Source organism: Amphiura filiformis, chromosome 5, assembly GCF_039555335.1.
Source record: "Amphiura filiformis chromosome 5, Afil_fr2py, whole genome shotgun sequence".
Classification (NCBI taxonomy): Eukaryota; Metazoa; Echinodermata; class Ophiuroidea; order Amphilepidida; family Amphiuridae; genus Amphiura; species Amphiura filiformis.
This window is the reverse complement of record NC_092632.1, coordinates 75073677-75097018: the sequence shown is the minus strand read 5'-3', so window position 1 is coordinate 75097018 and position 23342 is coordinate 75073677. Positions and strand designations below refer to the sequence as shown.

Sequence of the window (23342 nt, the reverse complement as noted above, 5' to 3'; positions counted from 1 at the left end):
CGAAATCACTGTCCCAAAATACCCCGTGTCCCAATTTACCCCAGTCTACCCTACACACAAAATCCCCGACCGCGCGATCATCAGCGCATAATCATGCCTCAACAATCCGGCATCCTCTGCAGAGCTAAGAAGCAAGTCAATTTGAAGAGAGCCCTCAACGGTGGGGTTGATGACGATGAAAACATGGCCGCCGAGTGAGAAGCAGTCGACGGCAAAACCGGCTGAGAAAATAACTTCAAAAACTTCAAAATACATTTGCTATTTTCTTTATCAGAACTTCAGAAGGTGTCCGTTTTGTTGTATCGAGTACCTGCAGGTGAGATTCTGGCCCTGGTCATGCTGGTGTAATCATTTAGGGGCTGGGGGGAATTGATTGTAATTTTGTTAAATTGTCAATGTCATGATTGTTTGTACCGTGTTTTTATATGTAATAACTTTTTGTGTAAATATGAACCATGTCATGATGCATGATGATGGATCATGGAGATGATTTGATTATCATAACCATTCGAATTAGATTATTGTCCCTGGTAAGCACAACCCATACCTCTTAATACCTAGGATCCACTCTCCCCCACCTATATAACCTCCTCTTCCCCTGGCCTAAGGCTACAGTGTCTCCTTTCCCCCTCCCTACTATACAATGTATATTCGATATTGATCTCCTCTATCGAGCTCTCCTCATGACTCATGTCCTCTCCCTTTCCTTTCCACTTCCAACATTTGCTCTCGCCCATCTGTTTCTCCTTCTCCCTCCCCTTATGCCCCCCCCACACACACACCCTCTTTCCTCCTCTCTCTCGAGCTCCCTCTTCTCATTTTATATTATCTCGTCATTCTCGAGTAATAAATAAAAGTCAATTTAAACCCGCCTGTTTATATTGGGAGTCATAGCGTTCTAGTATGATCGTATGCATGCGATAAAATATATATATAAATAGAGAAGTGTATAATCACTCTACAGTATTCTTTTGTTATATCCGTGGAAATATTTTGATGGTCTATATAAACTATATTTTTTCACAGTGAAATAAGTCATGGCTATTTCCAAAACTAAATCACACTTTCAAATTTGTACAAATGTAGATTGACTTGTGCACTGCGAAATTGAAAAACTTCTAAATGTATAATTTGCGACTTGCGACAAATGTTAAGTTTCTAACAAAGGGTACAGACAAAGATATCGATAGCTATATCGATAATGATGTCACTCAAGAGCTCGGGCAGAATAATAAGAAACCATGTGACCAAAACCAAAACTAAAAATCAATAAAAAATGACAGATTCTAAATTGTTATTATTATTATGTTTATGTTGTTGTTGTTGTTGTTGTTGTTGTTGTTGTTGTTGTTGTTGTTGTTGTTGTTGTTATGTTGTTGTTGTTGTTGTTGTTGTTGTTGTTGTTGTTGTTGTTATTTATTATGCTATATTATTATTTTTGCCAGCCAATGGGCTGGGCGCTTATTGGAATGAGACAGTTATAAGCCAGGCCTACACAATATTAGTTTGATAGTTTCCACAGCATAATGAACATATCAACATGATCAACGAAAGAAAATTATATCACTCAATGATGTCATACCAGTGGCACTTCCCTGGTATGAACAGTGAAGCTGTACGGTATTGGTTAGGCCTGGCATTTTCGGGTAATTTTGTACCCGGGTCCCCGCCGCAATTTTCGGGCGGGTAACCAGGTACAAGTGAAAAAAAAAAAAAAAATTTTTTTTTTTTTTTTAAGTTTTATTTTCTTTCGGTTTTGTAGTGTCTCTGGACCTAGACCTAAATGCCAGGATCATTCATGGTTGACCTAAAAAAAAAAAAAAAAAAAAAAATTTCAAGATATTTTGTTATTTTTTATATGAAAATTGATAATTTGTATTCATGTCATAGTCTATTAATGATTTCAAAATGTATTGAATTTGAATGCATTTTGAAATCATTAATAGACTATGACATGAATACAAAATGCATATTAAAAATAACAAAATATCTTGAATGTTTTTTTTTTTTTTTTTTTTAGGTCAACCATGAATGATCCTAGCATTTAGGTCTAGGTCCAGGACACTACAAAACCGAAAAAATAAAAAAGTTTTTTTTTTTTTTTGAATTTGGGTACCGGGAGGGTATTTCCTACCGGGTAATGTAATCTCGGCGGGTACCCGTTTACCCGACCGAAAATGCCAGCCTTAGTATTAGTATCCGTGTTTGCAGACCTGCAAGACCACTGAGCACAGCATGATATGTTTGGTTGTGAGTGCATTGATCATGTTGATAACAGATTATAATGTTGTAGATTTAGAATTAAAATCTTCACCATATGGACCGCGTCAATAAATAAATATCCTATCCTGTATCGTTTTATGGATAAAAATGACTCAAAATGTTATTGATGAAATCAAATTTTGATATCTTAAACATCCGTATTGTCTTTTCAACAGGAAAAATCCAATGCAAAATAAAGTTTTTACATGTAGGGCTTAGCCTTAGTTATGATATGGGCATAATTTATCATTTTGACCCCTGCTTGACCTTAAAAGCCATAATGTACGATTTTATAAGATGAAATTGGTTAATTTTTTTCAAACCTGATTTTTTTTGCATTTTTGTAATGTTTAGGCCTACACATGTCCCAACTTGCACCTAAATGGAATCGGCCAAATTTGTTCCTCCCATAGAACTGCGTGTTAAATGGCCAAAATAACCAGTGGGGTTTCTTTCACTTTACCTTGTTATTTCAACCTAAAATAGACAGCAACCCTTCTCGTCAGTTATTACTAATAGTATTTCAACATTTTGAATAAAGAATAACAAAATCAAAATTTGACGGAAATCGTACATTAAGGCTTTAAAGGAACACTCTGGCAATCACAACATTATTTACAATAACATAGTTCAAATCCATTTGCACCCAAACTTGGGCCAAGCTGCACTATGGGAAGTTCAATGTAATGGTGGTGTTCAAGGTCACACTGAGGTCAAAGGTCATTTGAGTTCAACTTGTAAAATAGGCTGACATGAGAAAAATGATAAATACTATGGAGTGGTGTTCACTTCTCATGTCTTCGGACGACTTATTCGGGACCACCATCCTTACTTTCGTTACTAAAAGTAATTATGAAAGCAGGCGGTTGTGAAAGCAGATGAGATTGGTGGTTCGAGAATCACCTATTCGCCTTGTTTATAATAGTTCTTGGTTGCTTTTCTTTTTTTGTAAATAATATATAATTGTTGTTATTGTGCTGTTTTACTGACTTCCTTTATTATTTTCTTTTCATCTGATTTGATGATATTGACTCCTACTTAAGTTTCCAAATACCATTTATAATTTACAGGCATGAGAATTTTCAGTTTAAAAACTGAATTCAGTTTTTTTTATAGTCAAAATTTCCGCAACTTTATTTAATTTCAGCCTGTTTTTGGTACTTTTTGCCCAATTTCACACACATTTTCAGTTTTTTCAGTTTTTTTAGGAAAGTGCAGTCTCAGAGTGCATCTATCGTCTCATATAATACAGGCGACATCATTATTTCAAGTAAAATGATGATAATATGTACGTAATCTGTGGTTTAAAATCTGTAATGGCTGCTGATCTGCGATGTGTAAGTCAGGCAAAATTGGCTGACCATTCAATTTTAAGGTGGCAAATTTCTTATTTTTGAAGACACATTTTTATGCCTGCACCGGAGGTTTTATTTTTCCTGGTTGTCCGTCCATCTGTCTGTCTGTCGGAGTGTCGGTTATCTGTTGACCTAATGGGGAAAAGAAGAAAAAAAGTAAAATTAAAAAAAAATTTTTTTTTAATATTGCAAATCCAAACTTTTGGGGAGAGAATTCATGCATTTTGGAAAAAAAGCACAAATTAGGCATTTTCGAAAACTGGCGCGCGCGCATATTTTGCTCTCAAAAAATCGCACATGTGCCCTATCCTATGCTTATCTATGGGTGGGTTTTCAGTGAAGACCAATGCCCTAAAAGCGCCCAATTAGAGCAAATTTGGGTGCTTTTTGTGAAATATTGGTACACTGATAACAGCAAAAAGTAGGTATAGAGAAAGTCAGCATCCAAAAGTCTGCATGGCACATCCCCTTACCAAATTTGTCAAAGAACCACCCCCATGGATTTGTACATGTGCTCATGCCTCATAGACCATGATATAGTCTGCATATGGTCTATGATGTGCTGCATGACAATCTAGGACTAGAGAACAAGAAGAAGAATACTATTTTAATATTTCCAGTGAATGAAGTGATATTAAAATGTTAAAACTTAAAAAAGCATCACAATTATTCAAAATTCATAATTAACCTATTTTACCACCGGTTAAATATGATGCGGTTAATTAACCGGTTAATTAACCGGTAAGATTGAGGTTAATTAACCGACTAAGAACACTGGGCTGTGTATATTCAGGGAATTACTACTTCAATTACAAGCTTTTAAAAAAAATGTGTTGGCTCATATCTTCATTTAAAATGCATTAGCTCTGTTTATTTTTTACAACTGTTAACTGTCTGAAAAGTTGCTTCTGAAGTAAAAATTAGGGTTTCTGCCCAAACCATTAACCATTTCATATAGAATATACCGTACTAGTACATTGATTTGACACTTTCCACCTCGACAGCCTTACCCTTTCCAAACCTTGGCAATGGTTCTAATTTTAGCAGCAAACACTCTCTATTTTCCTCCGCCATGTTTGAATACATACTTGAGCGCTTTTATAATAGTCCTTTTCATCTACAGAACTGAACCAGTTTCATTGTTCCATAGAAAACAATTTCAATAGTGTAAAGTTCAGTGTCTGATTCAAAAAGTTCATGACCTAGTACATACCAAGCCCTAAATATCTGTAGGTATGTAACCAGTACATTTGGTACTAGTTTGGTTTGGTGAAGACAGACATCTTTATCAAGACTGTAAACACACCCCCACCCACCCCCTACTTACACCAGGATTCTTGTGGGTTCCAGCATTATGTGTGTGTACAAAAATTATTATTATGATTATAATTATGTATATAGTATACACACAAGGCTTTTGAACTGGATACACATATTTTTGCCAAAACTTGACATGATAAAGAATGGCTCATAAAAAGAACATTGTTTTTCAGGTTTTTCGCCATCGGGCTGGTACCTATTTCTGGGATGGGGTCAGTTTGCTCAAGAGATTAATTTTTATTGGTATTGGAATGACTTTTGTTTAAAACTTTTTGTGGTTGAATTTTTTAAAAATATTTTAATTCGATTTGTAAGGAAAAGTAAGTATGTTTTGCCGTTTCAACGCACGAAAACGAGTGAGTATTACCAAAGTTATGTTTGAACTAATTATGACTTTAAAAGTTCTAGGTATAGGCCTAAATGTAACAATAATAGTTAATATATAGCATCATATGGTCAGCAGAAGAAAATCTGACATCACCTATGATGTCATATCAGTGTCCTTGACCGGGGGCCCTTACTCCTTGACCACTGAACAGCGTGATATCATGTTGATAACAGATCTATAGAATCAAAATCTTCATCATATCCCCCGATCATATCACAGATTCTCAACAATCTGTTATCATATGGACCATATTGATGTGAAAGTAGTTATCTATCATATCCTGTGTCGTTTTATGGATAAAAATGACTCAAAATGTTATTGATGAAGTGGTTGCTATCATAAACATCAGTTTTGTCTTTTCAACGGGAAAAATCCGATGCAAAATAAAGTTTTTAGGGCCTAGCTATAATATGGGCATAATTTATGCATGTAGGCCTATAGTATTGAACAATGTACCCCATTTGACATGCACTTATAGATAAATAAATTGTCTTACTTTATTAATTTAATAACTTCTTTATTATAAATAAAATGACACATAACTATTTGATTCATAAAATTACATTCAACAAAATGATTGAAGAGAAAGCACACAAGGCACTAGGCAGACTGTTATAGAATGGAGTATGTAAGATGCCATGTCCATAGCTTCGCAGGAGTTTCCGACTAGCAATCAACATGATCAGCACATTCAGAAAAACACAGTTTAAGAGTGAAGATTGTAGTGAGTAACCAGTCCTTTATAAATGTGCTGGCCACTATCTATTATAATATAGTAGGCTTAAACTATACATTGCGAATTAATTAAGTTATTTTAAAATAAAATGTACATGTAAGTTAACTCAAACCGGCAGTGTATTTGTGAAGTGGTATATCGAAAGCAGTGAAATCGGACATTCCTAAGCGAAGATATTGAGTTCGTAAGTTCTGGTATTACAAAATTGGAAATTGAGATATCGTGGGTAAAAAGCTGAAAAAAAAAAAAAAAAAAAAAACAACAACAACAACAACAACAACAACAACAACAACAACAAAACAAACAGACCAGAACAATTTGGAGTAATGAATTAAAAGAGTTGACATGAGATTAGGAATTAATGTTTTCTGCTGTTTCAGTGTGCATGTTCTCATCGTTGATGGTTTGGTGGACTGTCATGTAGATGTAAGCGTGATCTTAAAAATGCCTTTCACATTGACCAAAACTAATTACAAGACCTCTTCTACATTGAGGCTGGCTTTCCTTTTTAAAGGAATTTTATTAAAGAAAAAATTGGTTTTAAGGGTTTTGAAGCTGCCCACATTTAAATAAAGTTAAATGACAAATATAATATCGTGATAAATGTTTCTGGCGATAAAAAAATGCCTATCAGACATAAAAAATCATTAAAATGATGAAAATATTAAAAAGTTATTGTCATCTCATTGATGCGCCAGATGCATTTGTTGCCATTTGTGTTATCACTGAAATTATTGAGTGTTATTCTTGCAACAGCTGGCAATAATATCTTTTTTAATTACAGTATGCTTTAAATTAAACATTGCAATTGCAAACCCGATATTTCTAGCACACTAACAGATGTATATTTTAAAATTGACTTTCAATTCTGTCATTAATACGCAATTTATGCTGTACATAGTCAAACTCAATGGGTACCATTTAAATTGCAATATTGTATGTACAGGGTGTATAAAAATAGAGTAGAGTTTGAAAAATGCCACTAGATTAAAAAGTATGAGGTATTTGGTTAAAATGTATTTGTTGATTAATAGCTGAATCAACATCTTGTCCTCTCACAACTGTAAAATCACTCACTGCCGCATGACCATTATTAATATAAATATATAGCCTAAGCTTGGCTCAGTGGCTATTTTTGCGAGCCGTGTAAAAATGCAGTTCGCAAAGTCAATTAAAATAACATAAAAATCACAGTTTCACCACTTTCTTTACTGTAATTGACAGAATGCCTTGCAGAATTGTTTGCCAATTGTTTGATTGCTTTGAAGCAACAAGTGGAATGGCCCCTATTACATCTCCTGATCTTACATTGTACACCTCTGTGATTTCCTCTTTTGGACTATCTGAAATCAAAAGCCCTCAGCCCCCGAAAATCAGTGAGGGCCCGCAAAAGACACATCCGGTGGGCCCAAATGGCCCGCAAAACGTTGTGGCAATTTTTCTCACTTTTCTGTGGGGTTCATAGGTTAAAACCAATGGCCCAAATTGGGGCCCACAAAAATTTGTGAGGGTCCTCAAACATTTAAGATCAAGGGCCCAAATGGCCATAAGAAATTCTGGCTTATTTCGAGGCCTGTTAGAAGGCATTCAATTAAGGGTGATTTAGTCAATTGTGACAATTTCAAATGTACTGTAACTGATTTATCAAATTAGTTATTAGAAGGTACACAAAGTAGGCCTGTAGTTTTTTTTATGTGTAGAATATAATTGTTTTAATCATTGAATTCATTTGGAGTAATTGCATATATATGCAAAATATACTGACAGATAATCATTTCCAGAGACAAGAGAACAGGTATGCAGAGACAGGCCCGTATGCAGGAATTTTTTTTGGGGGGTGCTGATTTTGAAAAAGTGGACTTTTTTCCCAAGGGGGGGGGGGGGCGAATTTGTGAAAAGTGGACTTTTCCCCAAAAATTTGGACCTTTTTTGACCAAAAAAGCATAAAAAACTTGATTTTTTTTGCTCTCTACGCTCGCAATTTGTGAAATTTTGGGACTTTTTCCATACTTTTGCAAATTTGGGGAGGTGTTGTCGCACCCCCGCACCCCCCCTGCGTACGGGCCTGTGCAGAGACAATAGAATATGTATTTTGAAGTAGTGCTTTTTAGTCATTGTTTAACACAAAATATTCTTCAAAGTTAAATCATTAAAAATATTAAATATGTGTTTCCATTTTGATTCATTATACAGAATACTCAACATGGGTGACTGTCTTTCTACAAGCAGCACAGGAAATGCTGGTTCACCATCTAGATCCAAAGGTCATCCTATCTTTGGTCGTAGGAAAAACCCCAATGGTAATGGTGGTGGCCGCAGTGGTGGTCATGGCGGTGGTGCTAAGGGAGGTGGTAGAAAAATTAAACTCTGACACGGCTTCAGAATTAGTGGATCCTTTTGATAGGTTGTCAGGTGATGTACAATAGCTGCCTTTCGCCATTTAAAATATGTACCACTGTTAACCCCATGAGAACTACCTGCCGATTGGTCAAAAAGAAGTTTTCATTATCAATTGGACCAATCAGCAACATTGTTAGAATAATTTCGCCACACATAAATATTGGGGTGAATTATTTGCAAAGCTCCATCTGATTGGTGATTCAAGTGAAGATATCATGTAATTGATCAATCAGAAGCAATGTAAGATCGGCAGGTAGTGCTCAGGGGTTAAGGTATCGACTCTGGAGGAAGTGGGACTTGAGATGCTCCTGGGACCAACTTTGATCATGTGATGAACAATCTCAAACTTGATAATGAGATTAACATTTATGTGAAGTTTTTGGATTCAAAATCTAATGTGGGCAGCCTTATGTTCAGACAATACAACTTTCTTGCATTTGCACAACGCTGGTGCTCTCTTGAAGCTGTGGTATGCAGATATCTATCAGCTTGTAGCTGACAACAGATTGGTTCTTATACTGTCGTTGTTTGTCACTTTGTGTGATGTATCTATTGGAACAAGAATGGTTCTAGGAAGTTACTGTGACTTTTTTGCTTAACCTGTTTGTGTCGCAGTGAAATAATGTTTTGTGTATCAATTGAATCGAAGGGCCAAGAGAAGCCTTGTGATCGATAAACAACAACTGAATTCAGCCAGGCGGCCTACTGAGATACAACAGAAAACACTTGTTTTTAAAATCCACTCAAGTTGCAGCTCTGGTTTAGAATTTTGGTGCAAATTTCCAAATTGAGTCTCTCAATGATTCTTGTAAGAGTTTCATGAGTTTAATTGATTCTTGTAAATTTTCAAAGTCTGCACCAAAGATACCATGCAAATCAAATAATTTCACAATACAACATTCCTTTACCAGAATCAGGAATGAAGTATTGTTGTGCACGCGAAATTCTAAACTTGGAGCTGTGACTCACTGTAAATGTAAATACCAGTACATTTACTTAATTATAATATATTGTAAATAACTTGATAAAGTGTATTAATACCAAATCTATTATATTGTAATCAATTTCAGGTATCAGCTTGAATGTGTTAAAGGTGAACTTTGTATTGCACTTTTTTGCTAATTTTTGATTCTCGGACATGACACATACAATTTGAAAGCAATTCCACACACTGAATTCAGGCAGTTTTTGTTATCCAAATTTACGCAATTTTCATTCAGCCTGTTTTGACCCTTAAAGGCCAAATTCACACACTTTTTCAGGCAGTTTCCAAAATGCCATTCTCATGCCTGATGATGCACAACTCAAAAAAAATGCTACGCAATGTTGAAAGCAGTTGGTCACTAAGGTTGGAACCTCTGAGAAGTACAAATACACATATGAGATGAACCTATCAGTAAGTACACTTTCGTCCGAGAATTAAAACTAGCAACAGTGCATATATTTTTCTATAAATATCTATTATGTGTAGCTGATCAATCCTGAAACAGAACTGTGCCACATTTATTTTTAAATTCGTAATTCACTTGTAATGGTATCAAGGGCTTGTTCAAATTCCGGAGTTGCCTGCATTTCACTAATTTTGTAATCAGTTTTTGTATCAATAATTCAATCTATATTTGAGATATCACATTCTTTTAATTGTTCGGAATGAATTGGGTCTGTAATTTTTTTATATCATTCTTTAACAATGGTTATTTTGTACAAATAGTCTACATTATATGTAAAAAGTATATGTGTAACCATAGTGGCAACCCCATTCCTGTTTGGTTGTTTTTTTGTACAAGATGTGACATGATCTGGTCTATGGGGGCCAAAGGAGGCATTTTTAAAATTTGAATTACTGTAATTAGTACATTATATACAATATGCTATCATTTACTGAAAACACCAAAGGTCTAGCATACTTGGTTTATAAGTTTTTTGATGTCTATTTTCTTATGTATTTTATTGCTTTTTACTCCATATTTCTACCTTTATCTCAGTTCAAATTTGTCGTCTTTGGCCCCCATGGACCAGATTGTGTCACATATCCTATTATATTTAGTACTGCTTTGTATAGCTGTGATAATTTTGGGAATTGCTGACAAAGTTGGACTTCCTCTTAATTTTTTTTAACTATCGTGTATTCATCCAAAATATTGAACAATTTGAAATTAGTGTAACAGGCTGTTACACAGAAATGTATGTGTACTTACGTAATTTGTATAAGTTAAAGTTGCTTTCAATACTCTCACAATTCAGTCTGTATGCATTGTGGTAAATAAATTACTTAATGTAAATCCAAACATATCATTTTTCCTAGACAACAAAAATGATAACATCTTTCAGTGCCCAGGATTCTGTGATCCAAGTCATTAAAATTTTCATTAGGTATTTTTTAAATGAAACAAAACACAAGGAAGTCAACAGACTTATTGACAAAGTTAAACCCCATTCACAAATACAAGTAGCTAATTTCTACTTAGTAGAGATCAGTTTCATGTAACATGTCTTTCTTATTTTGTCACACAGCTTTTGGCTTGATCACTAGCAGGCAATGTTAGCTAATTAATGTTAGCACATCTATGTTACTATAAACAAAGGTGCAAAAAAAAAAATGAATTTGGATGATTCATTTTAATGCTTTTCCGAATGTCAAGCAAATCGCTGAATAGGCCTTTCATATTAAGTTTGAAGTAAAATGTATATCATTATCAAATTCTGTGAGTTTATAGCTCAGTAGTGGTAATTATTATTAGAAGACATTCAATACATACCATATTCATTCCATTAACCGCCCAGGGTGCTGAACAAAGTCATTTTGGGTGGGCGCTTATTTTTTTATATTAATTGTTTACATAATAGCCCAAAATATGGACTTTATGTGATGTTTATGTATTCGATATGTATGTGTGGTTGGATCCTGCACATAATAACGGAGGATCATGTGTAGCAAAGTCACTGGATGGGCGCTTAAAGAGGCATGGGCAGTTAATGGAATAAATACGGTTTTAGAGATAATGTATTTTACAGATCACTGTAGCAGATGGGTGATATTAATGGTTTGATGTGTAATTACTGTCAGTATTACAATGTTTGGTTTGCTCCAAGAAGACAAATATGCAACAATATGGCAACTTTGATAGCAGTGTTTGCCAAGCAACTATTTATATGCATGATGGATGTAATCATGATTGATAATGGTAGAATTAACCACAGGTGCATGAACATGTTTATGATCATGTTTCATCTGTTATTGTGCTTTTTTTTATTGGTGCCTGACTTAAAGGGGCACTTTGTAATCTATAACCTCATGAAATGTGGGGGGTAACCGGCCAAAATTGTTAAAAAGTGGCTGAAAAGAACAAAAAATGGGTCATTTTGCCAAAAGATGGAGGGGACACGTCCTGCGTTTACTTTGTAGCAGACTAGCAGGGTGACACTAATACATTATGTGTAGCTCACAGATTCAACATCTGAATCAACTGAAATTATGGAAACAAGCTTTTTCATGGATATTTATCTAAAAAGGATACTAAAATCATGAAATGCTCCTTTAAACATATGTACTGTAAAAATAGCATGAAGGTGATTTAATACAGTAATATAAAAGCATGCATGGTTGAATATTGTAGCACTACACAATGTATGCCTGATTGAGGCTTACTTTTATGAATAATATTTTATTACTTTTACGCAATTATATTGGTTTTCAGCCTGTTTGGAGGGTATTTTAGCCAAATTTCACACTGTTTTTCATGATTTTCTACTACTATTTCACAAGCTTCGAATCACATCCCTGAATAGTCTTGTAAATATTTATTGGGTCAAACTCTACATCAAGCAATTAGTTAACTATCTTCTTGTAGATTATTCTTCAGCTCACATAGTGAGTCAAGACTCAAAATCCTATTTTTTAGCAGAAAATTTCTATCATAAAATTGTTTTGAAATCAGATTTAAGCTGTCAGAATCTCTGTGAAGGTTATATTTGTAAAATGCAAAAATGCAACATTTTGAAGATATTAGAAAGACCAAAATATTGTTGCTGGGCAGGAAAAAACACCTATGTGTCATTGGCCCCTGAACATGTTTAAAGAGAAACCTCTATATGTAACCTGTTGGCAGCTTTGTTTTAAACATGTTCAGGGGCCAATGACACATGGGTGGTATTTCCTGCCCAACAACAATATTTTGGTCATCTCCTGTAAATACTGGAAAGAATTAATTTTGATGAGCAATTTGTTATGATTAATGGTAAACTATGATTTATGATATATGTGATGCGATCAAGCAAAATCAGTCGGAACTCAGAAATATTAATTTTATATAGCCAAACAAAGGAAACTCTTTAATTGCTCTTATCTTTGGAACTGGTTGTTCAATTTCAATGGGGTTTTCTGCAAAATCCAGCTTTCTAAATGCTTTTTACTCTCCTATAAGAAACTGAAAATTTAATATTTCTGAGTTCCGACTGATTTGGCTTGATCGCATCACATATGTAACAAACAAGGTTCTTCTAGTGGGTTAATTTATTATACGTACATGTACAAAATGTTTTTTTTTAAATGTGATTTTAACTAGAATGTACACATCTTTTCTTTTATAGTACTAATTTGATTTTGCTGTAATATTGCAGTGTTTTGTACTAGTTGATGTATATTATTACCTCCCACTGATTGAGTCTCACACATAGATTTGTCTTTTGATTGATTGAAATTACATATCACAACAACAAATAGTTTTACAATCAACCAATCAGAGGTGCTATCCTTTGACCCCCTTATCTGGGTCAAATGGTAGTACTTTTTTTGCTTTGCACATGTACCCATTTTTATGATGGCATATCACATGCTAGATGAATATGTCACCCTAGAGATGAGTTTATATACACAGCATGTAATAAAGTGCCTCATATTTAGATATACCAGAAATCTATCGGTAAACAAGGTATCATGTTGTTCACATAGTGAAACATTATTCAAGGCATCCAATTTCTGACTTCAAGACAGAGGGACATGAATCACATGTTTAAAATACAAATGTTAAAGGTGTTAAAAAACAAAGAGTTAAATAAAGTCATTCCATAAGAGCTATCAAGCTGAGTAGGCTGGAAAATAGGTATGTGCTGGTCAGGTCTTTAAATAGTTGCCTAGCATCTGTTTAAAACAAAGTACTCCAGCAAACACAAACTGCTTTTGACATTATTCTAACATACATAATGTGATCTAAGTGTTGACAAAATATTTGGTAAAAAATGTTTGCAAAAATTATTTTACAATAATATTTTGATAACATTTTAAAAATGTTGCAGTGTCTTTTCATACAAAACATTTTAAAACGTTTTCATGACCTTTATAAAACCCGACATTTAATGTTAGTAAAACGTTTTTACCAAAACCCAAAATATAATGTGTTTAAACCCGTTTCAAAAATGTTTTGTAATGTAAGTCATGAAGCCTCTATGCTTAACTGCAATAATGCTTAAAAATTACCAATTGTAAGCCCAAGTACATTTGTATGTAAAGCATGTGAAGAATTTAAAATCAAATGCAGAAATCAGCTGAATGCATTTTCCCCCTCTTCCCCCTGATTCAAACTCAGGTAAAATAAGCTAGAGATGCTAAAAACTTTCTAACTTGCATTCTTATACACACATGGAATATTTTCACTAACTTAACCCCATGAGAACTACCTGCCTATTGGCCAAAAAAGAAGTTTTCATTATCAATTGGACCAATCAGCAACTGTTAGAATAATTTCACCAAACAATTTTTTTTTTTTTAATTTTCCTTTCTGATTGGTGATTAAAATGAAGATATCATGTAATTGACCAATCAGAGGCAATGTCAGATTGGCAGGTATAGTGCTCAGGGTGTTAAAGCGTTAGTCACACAATTCTTCCAACAAAATGCCTTTATAACATATTTTCACCAATATTAAAAAAATTAAATACAGAAAAAATTGAACTGGGCAGTTTTCTAAGACAAAGAGCTCACAATACAAATACACAAAAAAACAGAAAAAAACGGACACTTTTTTGTCTATAATATATGGTATGCAAACTAAAAATACACAGTATCTTTACATTCCTTCAAATAATTGAAGATATTTACTCCTGTATAGCAATTCTTGGTGTACAAGCTATTATAACTTTAAGTGGCGCATTCATGTATATTTTCAGTACTCCATTATTCTATATTTATATTCAAAGTGAACCAAAACCTTCCCTTCAGTAAGACTGATACTTGGTACAGTGTATCCAAGCAAAACGCACAAGGTCCATTCACTAATTTTGACCTTATTTACTCCTGATTCCAGAAAAATACAGCACTCATTTTTGGAATTAAAAAATATCATCTTGTTTTGCCAAATCAAAGATGGCACAATGATCAATCCTAATCCTTTAGTTATTACGGGCAGTAAAAGTTAAATTTTAATATTTTTGCAATTTGAGGGAAAATAGGCCAAAAAACATGCAATTTTACAATGTACATGTCTTTTTTTTAAACAATTGTAGTCACAAAATTCTAAGACTTTGCACAGGTCGAAGCATTCAAAATCGTGAGTATAGGCTATAAGTAAGAGTTAGCTCCTAATTTAAATATTTTTATGTTATTTTTGATAATTGGTTATGAAAATGATTAGAAAATGTGTTTTTCAAAAAAACTTGAAATTAGTGTTTGAACAAATTAGTGTTTGTTACAGCATACAAAATAACTCCCTATTTTGACCTTTTTATTTCCACTAAATTGACATTGCCAGTTGGAACCAACTAAAGAATTAGGATTTTAGGCTTAATTCAAAAAAATGTGTGGTGTATTTTTCTGCAATAGGGAGTAGCGTAGGCATAATTTAACTTAAGACCAGATGTTTGGCTTCTACCAGACAGTATGCATGTTTGCATGATTTGATAAATACTCTCTGTGCATTGAACTGTGCACTGAATGTTAGCAAAGTTCAGAAAGGGCAAATGATTTCAGTTTTGCTTGGATATACTGTACTGTACTTTGTACTCTGTACTTTGTATACTATAATACTTGTATATTTGAATGTATCCATATGTACATATTAAATGCAAATGTAGATTTTGCTAATGCTCATATAGCATCATATTTATATATAAATCATTTTTATTATTTAATATTATTATTATTATTATTATTATTATTATTATTATTATTAATATTATTATTATTATTATTATTATTATTATTATTATTATTATTATTATTATTATTATTATTATTATTATTATTATTATTATTATTATTATTATTATTATTATATATTTATTAAATAATCAGTAGCCCACAGACCAAATCTGGGCTGCCAATTAACCACTGATATTTACCATTTAACTTAGGCCTGTTATCGATTGTCAAAAGTACAGATAGTCAGAAAATTCATAGACTTCCGACATGTCGGTACACTCAATGGTAGTATCGATATACAAACAATATGGCACACATGCTCAGATTATCCCAAATTGCCGTCTCCCAATTCCAGTGCAGCCGACAAGGGGGGTTAAGGGGGTGCGTTACCCCCGGGCCCGGGGTCCTAGGGGACCCGTTAAAGTAAAGAAAACATAAAAAGCAAAGAATAGAGTCCTCAGGGTGGCCGTAAAAAGGGGGCCTGGGCTTTCATTTTATCCCCGGGCCCGCAATGGTTCTCGGCGGCACTGCCCAATTCTAAGCTGAGCCATTCTGTCGTCTCAAACCCCTCCAGAAGATAAAAAAAAATACTTTGCGCGGTCGTTTTGTTATGTATGGGGCCTATTCTGTTATAATAAACATTGAAGACACATAAAATGCATCTTGAAAATATGTCAATATATTGATACTGTATCGATATGTTGCATTGCTTCTGATATATCAACTTTAAAATACTGTATTGATAAAAGGCCTAATTTAACTTGACCAATTCTAAACAGTAGAGGAAAACATATTGGCCCTCAAGCATGTATTATACTGTATACAGTATGTTTGTCCCCCTTGTGGCCCTTGAAAAAAATTCAAGTTGAAAACCCCTGTATTACGCATATTGACATTGATATTCATTGGGCTATTGCAGTTGAGATCCATACACCCCCTGTGGAAGACATGACCTTATAATCTTCCACACAGGGGGTGTGAATTTCAAATGGGGTTACCTGAATGGGTGACTCCATTTGAAATCTACACTCCCTGTGTGTGAGATGTCTTCCATACGGGGTGTATGGATTTCCATACGGGGTGTATGGATTTCCATCTGGAATACCAATCATTATATTTGATGAATGGAGTTATACAATTGATATAGTATGTATACCGTCCTCAAATATTGCATCTGTTGCTTCAGGTAAGGTAACATTATAAAAAGCAACTGACCTCTCATCTGGCAATGAAATAAAGTGTCTTTAGACAATTATTTGTTAATTGTCATGCCTTGCAATATTAATCAACATTATTTTAATTATAAATTACATGTATATGTTAGATTATATACTTGTTTTTCCATGACAGAAATATGAAACCCGACTTAAAATATAATATTGAGCAGAATGAACAATTTGTAATTTAAGGTGGTACTACACCCCTTGATAAATTTGCGACTATTTTTGCATTTTTCTCAAAAACTAATAAAACACTGGTAACAAAACTTATGTATATTATAGGGGCAAGGAATCCAGTTACCACACTGGAATTTCAGTGACTCAAGACAAGTAGTTTAATTTATTGATCAAATATTGGGTTTCCCTCATTTTTGACTGTAACTCCACAACTGATGTCTGTGCTGAAATAAAATTTCCAGTGCAGTAGTTGTAGTCCTTGCCCCTATAATATACATATCTTACTTATCACCATTGATCTATAATTTTTGAGAGAAATGCAAAAATAGGCACAAAATTGGCCAGGGGTGTAGTACCACCTTAAGCTAATCAATCAGGTTTTTGCTGTGATACTGATATTTGAATGTATTGCATTTCTAATAAAACGCACAAAATCATCATGGACACTAGAAGTTATCCAGTTGTTTTATTTTGATAACATACTCAAAAGTTACTTGTACTAGCAGGATGTGTGTCCAGAAACCGGTTAACCCAGGGTACGGAGTTGCTAAAATGTGCACATAGGCTGATTTTGCATATTTTTTAAAAAGCACGTGGGCTGAAGCCTAGGCACACCACTGCACTGCTATGAGCAATAATGCGACTTGTTTCTATGAACCCAGCCTAAGTTTGCTTTTGGAATAGCTATTTTAAGCTAACCTTTCAAATGGCACCAAATTTGTTTTGGGGCCATCTATACTTTGCAGAAACAAGGCAAGTTGCTGATGATTCTTCTAATATTAGGCTGTCCCAGTCTCGGTTCGGCCTGGTCTCTGGATAATGGAATGATACATAATTGCATAATAGCACAACCGAGCACAACCAAAATTTTCTTAATTTGACAAATTATTGAAATAATTTTTAAAGGGCCTTGATCTCAAAAGTCAAAACATATAAGGCTACACAAGACTGCTTTTATAGCTTCATTAGTCAACCGTGCAGAGATGCATTCAACCTGCAATTGCAATCATTATGGCCAGTGGTTGTTTAGTTATTTAAAAGGGAAAATGTCAAGATTTCAGCAAGGTACTGACAGCACTCTGCCGATTTGGCACTGCCGTTTACAGCATAAACGTTGAAGTGGGATTCTGATTGGCTATTTGAATCACATCATTATCACATTGGCACCTCATTCGCCCAACAAGCTGCATAGCACCCCATGTCCCAGAAGCAGAGTTAATTTTGTAGCCCCCCTTTTCGACTTGGGCAAAAGCAAGGTTAGCTTTATATGTAGCAAACTCATAAGCAAGGAATGCCAGGACTTCAAATTTCCAAACTACAAATACTACAAAATAGATGGATGTACTTGCTATTTTATTAGATCATCTAGCATTAAATGAAACTTAGAAAACCTTATATTTTGACCATTACACAAATTTGTGCTATCTCACTCATACATAAATTCAGTAACATTTCAAGAAAATTACATATTTTACAAAAAAAAAAAAAAAATGAGTTTAGGCGTGGCTTAATTCATTTGATCCAAATTTACCTGCAACGGTGAAATCACAAGTCATGCGAATCAGCACATACTATGTCTGACCAGGGCGTGTATCAAACAGTGGTGGTTGATGGCAAATATATCAAATGCTAATCAACCTGTGAACTGTTATGTACGAGTGATATAATACATAAACTGGGCTCAAAAAGAAAATTTTCACAAGGTCATATCTTAAAATCCTCTCCATAAAAATGAACCAAAAGTGCACACAGGATTACTTCAATACTCTACTTTAAACACTGGTCAGTAACCAAACAGTTGTCCAACTGACACAAAAACAGCAAAATGCCCTGACATGGAACAGCTTCCTGGACCACATTCACATCCCAATAACTGGCAGCCAACACAAGAAATCTGTGAGTAAGTGGAATAATGTGGAACAAGACCTGTTTCTTAAAGAAAGTGTGAAAAGCAAAAGCAGCCCCGTTCCACACTATTCCACTTACTCTTTGGAAGTTTCTTTAGTTTACTATTGTAACTTATTCTTCAACGTTACAGCTTGGGGTTGTATTTTGTGGCTGTCATATGGATGGTGTTGCTAGCTCTATTTTCAAACCAAAATCTCATTTTTACCAAAATTGAAGTTAAGATATTGTTGCGCTGAGCTCTCGCAATACTGACCTGCCAATAGTTTGATCAACAGATTTTCTGTTGTATCAGAAGAAAGCTCATTACCCCCATAAAATTTCATGCCCACGATATGTTTTGTTTAGATGATGTGAACAAAAACGGGGGGAGCGCGGCCGTGCGATTAAGGCATTGGACTCCAAGGGTCAAGGGTTCGAAATCTGAGTAGGTCCTTGAGCAAGGCACTTCACTCTACTTGCTTAGTGCTTCTTTAAGCTGTCGGTCCCGTGTACATATATTTCTGACATTAATGCAGTGTGCATGTTAAAGAACGTCACAGGCTATTTGAAAATAGCAGGGGGTCATCCCGGTATGTTGACTGTACTTCATACACTCATCTACTCTAGGTTCCAGAGTAAAAAATAAGTACAGCTTGTCTGTACGCAGTGTGATGATAATACTCGTACATAATGAAGGAGGCACTAATAAGGAGGAAGAAGAAAACTTTGTGAATTGTGGTAACCACAACTGAAAGTATCTACTATCCTCACGGGCATTGTTATACACGCTTTTTGCTCTCATATAACAAGCGATGAAACAATACAACTTATTATTATGTTCTAAGAAAAGTCTTTCCTAATCTACACAGATTGAAGAAGTATTGGTTGGTGTGTTATTACCACTGAAACTAGCCAATATAAAAATATTGTTAAAGTAGCCATTATATATAGAATATTGGCTGGCCACTGTAATTGTATAGTATACAAATATTGAATGTTTAGGAGTACAATGGTAAGAATATTTTCATGAGGTGAAATATGGATCGTTCTATTCAATTCTATTCTTTCCATTGAACAAATAAAAACATTCAATAGATGTTTTACATGTATATAACTTGTATATAAATTCCTTATATGTAGGCCTCAATGTAAAATTTAAAAACAGATTAAGGGATCTAAAATGAGCGTTTATTGCGTTTCGACAGTATTTTTTGTGGGACATGGAGAGCACCTCAGACCTATCGAATTGCATTCTGAATATGAAGCACGTCTTTCTGATATCAAATAATTTTCATTTTTTGAAAATCACAATATAATACAAATTTTATGACAAATTATAAAAATTTGATATTTTTCAAATTTTTGATATATAACAGTCCTCGAAGTAAATTATATAAATCTAATGTTATATTCTTAAAGTGTATGTAGCAGGGAGGATATTCCGATGGTCAATTGAAAATTTTGATCTTTCATATTGAAGATATGGATTTTTTCCCAAGAAAGACCTAATTTTTGTTGGTGTTTTTGGAAAAAAATCCATATCTTCAATACGAAAGGTCAAAATTTTCAATTGATCGTCGGCTTTTCATCCCACCTACATACACTTTAAGTATAAATCATCAGATTTATAAAGTTTACTTCAAGTACTGTTAAATATCAAAATATCAATTTTAATGATTTGCCATAAAATGTGTATTAAATTGCTAATTTCAAAAAATCAAAATTATTTGATATCAGAATGACTTTCTTCGTATTCAGAATGCAATTCGATATGTCTGATGTGCTCTAATGTCCCAAAATAAATACTGTCCAAACGTTCATACCCCAGCCCTTAATAGAATATTTAAAAAATATCAGACCATGCCCCTTTAAGAGTTCATCACAATATTTAAATCCACTGCAGATTGTTACAAACACTTTTATTCATCCTTTATTTTGATATATTATCACAAAATTATGGGAGATATTCATCATTTTCTACCCCGGTATCCAAAGATTTATCGTCTAAATATGAAATCGTGCATAGCAGATACATGTGTATTGATCCCGGGAATTGAAATAGTTTCCTGCTGTACAATGTAATTATTTACCAGGCGATGTCGCTGTGCAAGGTGTGCAAGGTGTGTGAATTGTGGGCAAAGTGTTGAAGATCTGATCATCTCTCCAAGCAATGTTGGTATGGACATTTAGCAACAACATAATCTGTCACTCCATTCAACATTCAGGGGGAGTGCATATGCATGCATAATCAACTATTCCATCTAAATCCATACATCCCCTGAGTAAGACATGATCTTCATCTTCCACACAGGTTTCAAATGGAGTCACCCATTCAGCTATAGCCCATTTAAAATTCACACTCCCTGTGTGGATGTATTCCATAGGGAGTGTATGGATTTCAAATGGATGGAATAGCCCAATGTGTCCCAACATATTTCTGCTTAGACTGTAGTTCAACAACTACCAAATAGACAAGGGGGGGGGGGGTGAGCATACTCTTATCTCGTAAATCATATACACATAATTGGCAGTGGCGTAACTTTGGGACAGGGTGCCCGGGGGCGAAAGTAGTTCGGGTGCCCCTAACCAAGGGTGTGCATCAGTGGTGCAGAGCTAATCAATTTTGGTATTGAAAGGCATATAGACCTACCGAATAACTTACAAATAGTGTTTCAGATTAAATTTATTTCATGTTTCAATACAAGCTAATGCAGTGCATGTTAATAAAACAAAATGTTTTCATATTCTCCAATGTCTTTACTTTTGAAGACTCATCACTAGCTGCAGTGATGTAGCTAGTGATTGTGGCGATCAGGGGCAAGAATACAAAATACCCCCTCTTCCTAAAACAATTGTGTGCAGGCGTGCAAAAATACCACTAATTTGGTATTAAATCAAGTTGAATTTAGGTCTTTAAAATGCCAATTTATGTTTCAATGCTTGCCGAAGCGTCATGAAAAAATTGTGTTGAAGGGCACCCAAACGAAGAGTAATTCTATGCATGGTGGTAAAGGTTTCCACTTCTTTCCTATAACAAAGTATTATCGTGTCGAAAGGGTATCCAGGCTTGGGTGCCCCTTAGCCTGGGTGCCCGGCCCCCCAAAGCCCATAGGAGTTACGCCACTGATAATTGGCAAATGTACATAACAAGCATCCACAAAACAAATGACCATTACATTTTTGAATAGATACTGTATTATAATAAACATATCACATAATTAACATTATACAAATACAACATGTTTTGAAGGGGAAGTAGTCAAAACTACTGGTCCCTCGGTGTTGGATGATTTGACTACTTCCCGGCCAGCGTCAGCGGAGGGAAGTAGTCAAATCATCAACACCGAGGGAAGTAGTTTTGACTACTTCCCAAAATAAAACATGTTGTATTTGTTTTACTATACCTCATAAATATTTTCACTATCACGGTAAAATCGCAAACAAAAGTCAACACACCCCAGTCAACGTGCCGGCCAGCATGGTAAATAGGCCTAATAGTTTGCTTACCTGATATTATTGGAGGATTTCTGTTCAATCAATTTACATTTTGACCTTTATTATTCTAATTTTCTTTTTAACATTCCATAAATAGCATTTTGTTTCATAAAATGTCAAATTCACGTGTTATTATCCATCGGAAATCTCAGCAAAATAACTGCAGCAGACGCCATTTTCACGATAAACGCGTCTGCAGAATTGCCGTTGTGTAGCATAATGCTACGTCAGAAGGAACGGCGACGCACGGGGTCGAGACACTGTGTGGTAGTAGGGTGCGGAAGTTTTACTACTTCCCGTGTGCGTAATTGCACAGGCGCGGGGTAGTAGTCAAAATACCGTACTCGGACGCTAGCGTTATTAACCAATAAGATGTCTGGATTACCTAATAAATATTTATGAGGTATAGTAAAACATAAGATGCCATTTCTCAGTTTTGGTCATCTTAAGTTGTATTATGGCACAACCTGGCCCATGGAGACCAAAGGAGGCATTTTTGAAAATTGAGTTCCTATAATTATTACTTTAATTTAATATTTTCTTAGGTATTCTATTATTGTTTACTCTATATTTTTGCCTTCATCTCAATTTCAAATGTGCCCCCTTTGGCCTCCATGGACCAGACCGTGTCACATATTGAGGTCATAGAACAAGAATTGTCAACAACTATAGCATGAACTTGGACAGTGTCAGAGTGCCATAGGTGTCTTTACAAAATCATTGTTTTTGCTGATTTTTCAAAAAGAATCCAACATCTGTACTCAAAACGTAAATTTTGGACACAGCCAGTTGTGGTTTTCAGTCATTGATAATTAGCATGATACTATGGGGTCTGTTTACCTCCAGCAAGTAAACCTAAGAGGAATTTGGATGAATAATATGATCAGATTTACAGGGTATAATTTTACGAGATCATATGCAATCGGTAACATAGTGGGTTTGGTTAATATGGGAGTGTACTGTTTGC

At 34.7% G+C, this 23342-nt stretch overlaps 1 long non-coding RNA gene across 1 annotated transcript; it reads left to right on the top strand.

Moving 5' to 3' along the window:
• Positions 1-249: 249 nt before the first annotated feature.
• On the top strand, positions 250-13560 carry LOC140153708 (uncharacterized). The gene is made up of 2 exons (XR_011859134.1): positions 250-316; positions 8255-13560. It is a non-coding gene; the product is annotated as an uncharacterized lncRNA (long non-coding RNA).
• Positions 13561-23342: the final 9782 nt, after the last annotated feature.